The 9,835-nt window shown below is 43.6% G+C and overlaps 1 pseudogene; it reads right to left on the bottom strand.

The window, feature by feature from the left end:
• Positions 1-8,834: 8,834 nt before the first annotated feature.
• LOC101143164 (serine/arginine-rich splicing factor 3-like) lies at positions 8,835-9,479 on the bottom strand (annotated as a pseudogene).
• Between the last annotated feature and the right edge of the window lie 356 nt (positions 9,480-9,835).

Raw genomic sequence — 9,835 nt, 5'->3', positions numbered from 1 at the left:
TAATTAAATTCCAAAATATTTTCTTCCATCCTGTACTTCACAGTTTTCTGGATCTAAATTCAGGACTTGATATTTTTCCTATCGTGTTTCATCTGCTCTCTTCCTGACCAGGGAGAGATTTGTGGATCCAGATGATTCTGGCAATAAATTCCACAGGTCCTGTCAATCCCCTCTGCTAGGGACTGAATTGTGATCCCCCAAAGTTTATATGTGGAAGCCTTAACGCCCAATGTGCTGGTATTTGGAGATGGGGCCTACGGGAGGAGGTTAGGATTAGATGAGGTTATGAGTTGTGGGGTGCCCATGTTGGATTAGTGCCCTTATAATAAGAGACACCAGAAAGCTTCTTTTGATTTCTCACTCCCCTGACCCCAAACCATGTGAGGAAGAAAGCCCTCACCAGAATTCAGCTATGCTGACACCGTGATCTTGGACTTCCAGCCTCCAGAACAGTGAGAAAATAATGTCTGTTTTTTAAGCCATCCAGTGTATAATACAGTTGACCCTTGAGCAACGCAAGGGTGAGGGGAACCAACCCACCATATAGTCAAAAATCCGCATATAATTCTTGACTCCCCCAAAACATAACTACTAGCCTACTGTTGGCCAGAAGCCCTACCGATAACATAAACAGTAAGTTAACACATCTTCTGTATGTTATATGTATTATATACTTTATTCTTACAAAGTAAGCTAGAATAAAGAAAATGTTATTAAGAAAATCAAAAGGAAGGTAAAATATATATACTATTCATTAAGTGGAAGAGGGTCACCATAAAGGCCTTCATTCTCATCATTCTCACAGTGAGTAGGCTGAGGAGGTAGGGGAAGAGGAGCAGTTGGTGGTGTTGTCTCAGGGATGACAAAGCTAAAGGAGGTGAAAGGGGAAACAAGAGAGGCAGGCACACTTGGTGTAACTATGAAAATACATTGTAATTTGTCTTTTTTGCTTTTTCATTTCTCTAAATTTTTTGTCTATACAATACCAATCCTTCTCCAACCATATGCTTTAGTTTCAGTCTCTGTATTGCAGAAAGGTCCGTGTCGTAAAAGAAGTCAAAAGCGGCCGGGCGCAGTGGCTCACGCCTGTAATCCCAGCACTTTGGGAGGCTGAGGCAGGTGGATCACCTGAGGTCTGGAGTTTGAGACCAGCCTGGCCAACACGGTGAAACCTCGTCTCTATTAACACTACAAACATTAGCCGGGCACGGTGGCTCACGCCTGTAATCCCAGCACTTTGGGAGGCCGAGGCAGGTGGATCACTTGAGGTCAAGAGATTGAGACCATCCTGGCCAACATGGTGAAACCCCATCTCTACCAAAAATACAAAAATGAGCTGGGCATGGTGGCGCATGTCTATTGTCCCAGCTTAGGAGGCTGAGACAGGAGAATGGCTTGAACCCGGGAGGCGGAGGTTGCAGTGAGCCGAGATTGCACCACTGTACTCCAGCCTGGCAACAGAGCGAGACTCCGTCTCAAAAAAAAAAAAAAAAAATTAGCCAAGCGAGGTGGTACACACCTATAATCCCAGCCACTCTGGAGGCTCAGGCATGAGAATTGCTTGAACCCAGGAGGCGGAGGTTGCAGTGAGCAGAAATTGCGCCACTGCACTGCAGCCCAGGTGACAGAGTGAGACTCTGTCTCAAAAACAAAAACAAAAACAAAAACAAAAAAGAAAAAACAGTAGAACAACAAGAAATTACTTTTTTTTTTTTGAGACAGCGTTTCACTCTTGTCGCCCTGGCTGGAGTGCAGTGGCGTGATCTTGGCTCACTACAACCTCCACCTCCCGGGTCCAAGCAAATCTGCCTCAGCCTCCCAAGTAGCTGGAAATTCAGGCGCCTTCCATCATGCCCAGTTAATTTTTTGTATTTTCAGTAGAGATGGGGTTTCGCCATGTTGGCCAGGCTGGTCTCAAACTCCTGACCTCAGGTGATCCACCCACCTCAGCCCCCCAAAGCGCTGGGATTACAGGCGTGAGCCACCGCGCTCGCCCTAAGAAATCACTTTTTACTATGATGTATAATTTCCTGGAGAGATTAACTACTCACTTGCTCACTCAGAGATGATCAGCGTCACACACTGTTTTAAGTGGGTACTTACCATGCTTGAGCTCACCACAACAGCAACAGGAAGTGGCTAGGAAATTATTATAGTAGTATAATATATCCTACTGTTATTGTATACAATTATGATTTAATACTGCATCTTTACATTTACATACGTTTGTCTTGACTTCAAATGGCGCCATGTGCTGTCTGTGTATGTGTGTATATGTTTTTATGAACTTTAACTTTTTATAATAGATTTGTGTGTATTTTATGGTAGTAAGTGATAAAATAGACTAATATCTACATGTATTTTATGTATTCATGACATACCTAACTTTTTCTTATTTTTTATATTTATTTCCAGGCTACATGGTTCATCTGTATTTTTATTTTTTATTTTTTTTTATTTTTATTTTTGAGATGGAGTCTCACTCTGTCACCCAGTCTGGAGTGCAGTGGCGCAATCTTGGCTCACTGCAACCTCTGCCTCCTGGGTTCAAGCAATTCTTCTGCCTCAGCCTCCTAAGTAGCTGGGACTATAGGCATGCACCACCACACCTGGATAATTTTTGTATTTTTAGTAGAGATGGGGTTTCACCATGTTGGCCAAGCTGGTCTCAAACTCCTAATGCCAGGTGATCCACCCGCCTTGGCCTCCCAAAGTGCTGGCATTACAGGCATGAGCCACCATGCCTGGCTGATCTGTATTTTTAAATAGTCGCAAATCTCAAAAAAATTTTTCAATGTATTTATGGGGGAAAAATCCCATATATAAGTGGACCTGCACAGTTTAAACTCATGTTGTTCAAGGGTCAACTATATTTTGTTATCGCAGCCAGAGCCTGAGCCAAGTAAGACACCTTCTTTATCCAATTATCTCATGACTCCATTATCCTCAATTCTCACTTTCTTGTCATATAGTAGCATCACCAGGTTACATGGTGACTCACCTTCCAGTGCCCTTGCACTTGCTCCACAAGCTGCCTTAGGTTCCACCTGGCCTCCAACCCCCACACCTCCTACAGATTTGAGCATGCCCTCCTCGGGGCCCTCCCTCCCCCATTAATCAAGATATGAAAGACAGACAGACACTAATATTTAATAAAACAGTTAAAACTGTAGGCTCTGAGGCCAGAATGTCACAGTTCTATCCTCTGCTAATTCCCTGACTTTAGGCAAGTAATTCAGCCTACCTGTGCTTCAGTTTCCTTATCTGGAAAACAAGGTCATTACATGAGTTAGTCTACCCATAGTACTTGGAACAGTGTCTAGCACATTACAAACATTCAGTAATTATTACCATAATTAATACCCTGTCTCGGGCACAATGCTAAGTGCTTCATATGTAGTATCTTATGTAATTTTGATGTCAACCCTGTGAAACAGAATTGTCATCTCCTATTACATATAAGCAACATCCCTGGTCACTGTATCATTTTATCTTATTTTATTGTTTTTGTTTGTTTTTTGTTTTGAGACAGGGTCTCACTCTGTTGCCCAGGCAGGAATGCAGTGACGCCATCACGGCTCACTGCAGTTTCCACCTCTCGGGCTAAGGTGATACTCCTGCCTCAGCCTCCCAAGTAGCTGGGACCACAGGTGCACACCACCACACCAGCTAATTTTTTGTTTATAGTAGAGACAAGGTCTCACTATGTTTCCCAGGCTGGTCTCAAACTCCTGGGCTCAAGAGATCCTCCTGCCTTGGTTGGGGTTACAGGCATGAGCCACCATACCCAACCATCTTATCTTATTGTCTTTTTAGTATGTACTACCGTTTCCATATTACACCATTTATTAGTTTTCTTGTTTATTGTGTCTCCCCAACAACCCTGCATGCCTGAAAGCTCTGAGATAAAGAGACTTTGTCTTGTTCACCACAAAATTGCAGTGCCTAGTAGTAAATTCTCAATAAATATTTTTGAATACATGTATCATCAAATGAATGAAAAGGAGAGGTGAGGCCAGATGTGATGGCTCACGCCTGTTATACCAGAACTTTGGGAGGCCGAGGTTGGTGGATCACCTGAGGTTAGGAGTTTGAGACCAGCCTGGACAACATGGCGAAACCCCGTCTCTACAAAAAATACAAAAAATTAGCCGGGCGTGGTGGCAGGCGCCTGTAGTCCCAGCTACTTGGGAGGCTGGGGCAGGAGAATGGCGTGAACCCGGGAGGCGGAGCTTGCAGTGAGCCGAGATTGTGCCACTGCACCCAGCATGGGCGACAGAGCGAGACTCCGTATCAAAATAAAATAAAATAAAATAAAATAAAATAAAATAAAATAAAATAAAATGAGAGGTGAACTTGCTAGGACAAGGTCACACAGCAAGTAAGTGACAGAACCAGGATTTGACATCAGGTCTAGATGGTTCTAAAAATCAATATTTACTTCTGCTTCCCAGAGCAGCCACAGCTGGGGGGAAAAAGCTGTAGAGGGCAGGGAGAGGGAGTGGATAACATTCAGCTCCCTAAGCCAGCGCTTCCCCTCTCTCCTCCCATTGGTCAAGTGACATCACAGCTGGCAGAGTCGACATTGATATCCAAGGTGCTTTATGGACTAGCAACCCAGCTCCAGGTTGCACTTACAACCTCTTATGTCTCCACATCTAAGGGAGAGTAAATCTGTCTGATAAATCCCTGGGAGTTACGTCATTGATTAAAGGCTATGTGCATCTCTTCTTTTGATATTAATCCAAAGAGGATGCACCAGTCTCTACTCACATAGTTTTTTCTCACACTTTCACAACAGAGTACTAGTAATCTTTTTGGATATTTTAATTTTTGCCACTCTAAGAGATGCAGCTGGAGACTGCAATATTCTAAACCTCCCCAAATTGCTGCCGGGGATAACATCTTAGGTTATAGTAAAACCTAAGATCAGTGCTTGAGATAGTTTGCAGATCCTGTACTCGATGGATCAGCTGACACCACCCAGATCAATAAACTGGCTCATCTGGTCTTGTGGCCCCCACCCAGGAACTGACTCAGCGCAAGAGGACAGCTTCAGCTCCCTATGATTTCATCTCCAACCTGACCAATTAGCATTCCCCACTTCCGGAGACTCTACCCACCAAATTAACCTTAAAAACTCCAATCCCTGAATTTCTGTGACCAGTCTCTGCTCTACATAGTATTTTCTCACACTTCCACAACACAGTATTAGTCATCTTTTTCATATTTAAATTTTTGCCCATCTGAGAGATGGAAAAGAACTCATTTTAGGTTGATTAATTCAATTATGAGTGGGACTATGCATTTTTTCTTTTTCTTTTTTTTCTTTGTTTCTTTTTTTCTGAGGCAGAGTTTCACTTTTGTCCTCCAGGCTGGAGAGCAATGGCACGATCTTGGCCCACTGAAACCTCCGTGTCCCTGGTTCAAGTGATTCCCCTGCCTCAGGCTCTTGAGTAGCTGGGATTACATGTGCCCACCAACACGCCCAGCTAATTTTTTGTATTTTTAGTAGAGACGGGGTTTCACTGTGTTGGCCACACTGGTCTCGAACTCCTGACCTCAGGTGATCCGCCTGCCGGAGCCTCCCAACGTGCTGGGATTACAGGCGTGAGCCACTGCGCCCAGCCCGTCTTTTCTTGTTTATTAGCCATGTATGAGCTGTTCGTCTGTGAGCTGCCTGTTCCTGTCTTTTGCTAATTTGATTTGAGATTCTGCATGAGGCCCTAGAGCGGCTCCAAAGTCCCACACCCGTCCGCTCTTCCCTCCCCACTATCAGCCCCTCCCCCTGCTCTGCTCGGTTCTCTACTGCCGCCTAGTGACAGGGGTTAGTCTTACCACAGGCCTCACAGACGCAACTACTGCCTGCCTCTCCCTGAGGATAAATTTCCTGCTGGAATCATGCCCTTGATTCCTGGGTGGGATTGCCAGGTGTAGTTAATAAGAATGCAGGACCTCACGTTAAGTTTTTAGGATTGCCAGGTTTAGTTAATAAGAATGCAGGATCTCCCGTTAAGTTTGAATTTCAAACAAACAAGTACTTTTTTAGTTGTGACATACTTTTATCCAAATTTAACTGAGTGTCCTGTAATATATCTGGCAACCCTATTCCAAGGCTTCCCACTAAATTTCAGTCCCCACCCTCCACCATTCCTTACTGGCTCTCATTCTCAGCAAGTTCCATTCTACTACATTCCTCCCCAGTGGTTTCCTAAATGGCACCGTTAGGTGGTACATGAATCACTATTGTTAAGACCTTGTCTCTGGCTCAATCCTGGGTTTGAATCCTAGCTCCAGGCACTTTGCTAATTTCTTTTAAAACTGTATCTAGTCAGAACTTAATCATTTTATTGCATATGTTTTTACAGTTGCCTTCTATTTAAGTCGAGTGATAGTGAATTCCCAGATTTCTTTTTAAAACAGATTTAAGGCCAGGCACGGTGGCTCATGCCTGTAATCCCAACACTTTGGGAGCCCAAGGCGGGTGGATCACGAGGTCAGGAGTTCAAGACCAGCCTGGCCAAGATGGTGAAACCCCATCTCTACTAAAAATACAAAAATTAGCTGGGTGCAGTGGCAGGCTGAGGCAGGAGAATCGCTGGAACCCAGGACGCAGAGTTTGCAGTGAGCCAAGATCGCACCTCTGCACTCTAGTCTGGGCGACAGAGCAAGACTCTGTCTCAAAAAAAAAAAAAAAAAGAAAAGAAAAAAAATTTAATCTTTAAAAACCTGAAGAAAAGGGATTGAATAGTACAGATGATAAGTGGAAATGGCAAAAGTCATAAGGCAGCTTCTGAAATGATTAAAGTTTGGGAAATACTGTCCTGTTCCCATCCTGGGAGTCAACACAGATCAGCACAGTGCTGACTGAAATAATGTGCTCCTTTTGTAGCGGGACAAGCTGTAGACAAAACCCCTCAGACACCGAGTTAAAGAAGAAAGGGCTTTATTCGGCCAGGAGATCGGCAAGACACATCTCCAAAAAAGCAAGCTCCCGAGTGAGCAATTCCTGTCCCTTTTAAGGGCTCACAACTCTAAGGGGGTCCACGTGACAGGGTCATGATCGATTGAGCAAGTGGGGGTATGTGACGGGGGCTGCATGCACTGGTAATCAGAACAGAACAGAACAGGACAGGGATTTTCACAATGCTTTTCCATACAATGTCTGCAATCTATAGATAACATAACTGGTTAGGTCAGGGGTCAATCTGTAACCAGGCCTAGGGCACGGCGCCAGGCTGTCTGCCTGTGGATTTCGTTTCTGCCTTTTACTTCGTCTAGTTTTTACTTCTTCTTTCTTTGGAGGCAGAAATTGGGCATAAGACAATATGACGGGTGGTCTCCTCCCTTACTTTATGTGGCCCTGGTTTCAGGAGGAACCTTCATAACTCAGAGGGTGCCCAGAGGAGGAGGGAAAACTCAAGGATATATAACTGTTTCATTTGGGGGCTGTGGCAGTATAACGACTCAACAGGTTTTCCTTGCCTGCTGCCTAGACAAAGCTGATGTATCAAGATAGGGGAACTGTGGCCAGGCGTGATGGCTCATGCCTGTAATCCCAGCACTTTGGGAGGCTGAGGTTGGTAAATCACAAGGTCAGGAGTTCGAGACCAGCCTGGCCAACATGCTGAAACCCCGTCTCTACAAAAAATACAAAAAATTAGCCAGGCGTGGTGGCAGGCTCCTGTAATCCCAGCTACTCAGAAGGCTGAGGCAGAGAATTGCTTGAACTCAGGAGGCAGAGCTTGCAGTGAGCCAAGATCTCACCTCTACACTCCAGCCTGGGTGACAGAGCGAGACTCCCTTTACTTTACGTTCTTAATAATTTACTTAATTCCTTTACTTTCTTAATAAACTTGCTTTCACCCTGTCTCAAAAAAAAAAAAAAAAAAGACAGGGGAATTAGAATACAGAAGGAGTTTAATTCATGCAGAACTGGCTGTACAGGAGACCAGAATTTTATTATTACCCAAATTAATCTCCCCAAAATTTCAGCAATCTGAATTTTTTTCTAATATTTTATTAATTCAAAAGCACTTTACAAGAAAATATAAGTATGGCTTCCAATAGGAATGTTATACCTGGACTTGGTACCAAGCTCAGCTCACAGATTTGAGTTTGCAAGGAAAAACAGGCTTTCAAGTTAAACAACAATTTGTAACCAAAACTTTAATCCCAAGGATTCTCATAAAACATATTACAAATGACAGCATGAAAAAAAAAAATCTTGCACAGTAACTTAAAGTTCGGCTCTACAATGTACCCTTAAACTGGCAGGACATTTTTGAAATCTCAAATTTGCACATAAAGAATGTCACGAACAGCCATGTATTCATATACAGCAATCAAATAAGTAACTTATGACCTAAAGCAAAGGCAAACTTTCTTGAAACTTAACAGATTCTATACCAACTAGGCAACCTCTGCCCAGGATGAAAGTGAGTTGGATTTTTCAAAAACCCGTAATTTAATAGTGCAGCGTTTATTTTTACCTGATGGCTTGTGTTTCACAGCAGTTTTTAAAGACTGCTTGTTCAACTATAGCTGCACCCTATATCCCAGCTACAGAAAAAAAGTAAATCTTAGTTCAATTTTTGCCAGTTGTTTCTGTATTTAAAAAAAAAAATCACACTTCTGCTGGGCAGGTTTAGAGGTTTATTGTCAGTCTATGCGTAACTAAAGTTCAAAGCAAATTCAATCTTGCTTAAGGCAACATTGTAAAGTAACAATTCTTGGTATTACATGCCTCATATGATCCATTTCAAACCATAGAGAATTACACCTCTGTGTCACTGTTTCCAGAGACAAACAGATCTGAACAGCTAAAACATCTTAAAAATGCACGAAGCTTATGAAGTCTCAAACAAAACTTGAATTTTCTGTACATACTCCTGTCAGATGAAGTAATTTCCTGTACACCACTTCTCTTGCAAACTGTCTTCTATTTCCTTTCATTTGACCTAGATCGGCTATGAGACCTAGAGAAGGATCGGGAGGGCTTGTGATTTCTCTCCCAAGACAGCGATCTCTCTCTTCTCCTATCTCTAGAAAGGGACCTGCTCCAGCTGCAAGAGAAGCTTCTCCTTCTTGGAGATCTGCGACAAGGTGGAGGACTACTCCTACGATAATCATCTTGAGGGCGACGACCCCAAGAGGGAGGTGGGCCATGATTTCTACTTCTTTTTTCACCATTGGACAGTTCCACTCTTACACGGCAGCCACATAGTGTTCTTCCATTTAGCTCTCGGGGATGGAACTGCATCAGCCGCATCTCGGGGATCTTCAAATTCAACAAAAGCAAAGCCAGATGGGTTTCTAGCAACCCACACACTTTGGAGTGGTCCATAGTAGCCAAAAGCCCGTTCCAATTCGGTCTTGTTGCCATTGTTTCCAAGATTGCCTACATAAACCTTTCAGTCCAACGGACAGGAATCACGATGCATTTCGAGATCTAGGGTTAAAAAATGTGGCGGCTCAAATCCACATGCTCTGATGGGCCTTCCTGCTTTCCTCCAGCCCAACACCCACCAATGCTCTCACTCACCCGGCTTCCATGAAATGGCTCCTGAATTTTATTTGATTTTATTTTATTATACTTTAAGTCTAGGGTACATGTGCACAATGTGCAGGTTTGTTACGTATGTATACATGTGCCATGTTGGTGTGCTGCACCCATTAACTTATCATTTACATAGGTATATCTCCTACTGCTATCCCTCTCCCCTCCTCCCACCCCATGACAGGCCCTGGTGTGTGGTGTTCCCCACCCTGTGTCCAGGTGTTCTTATTGTTCAATTCCCACCTATGAGTGAGAACACACGGTGTTTGGTTTTCT

This window comes from Gorilla gorilla, chromosome 9 (genome assembly GCF_029281585.2).
Source record: "Gorilla gorilla gorilla isolate KB3781 chromosome 9, NHGRI_mGorGor1-v2.1_pri, whole genome shotgun sequence".
Classification (NCBI taxonomy): Eukaryota; Metazoa; Chordata; class Mammalia; order Primates; family Hominidae; genus Gorilla; species Gorilla gorilla.
This window is presented reverse-complemented; position numbering and strand designations above follow the sequence as displayed.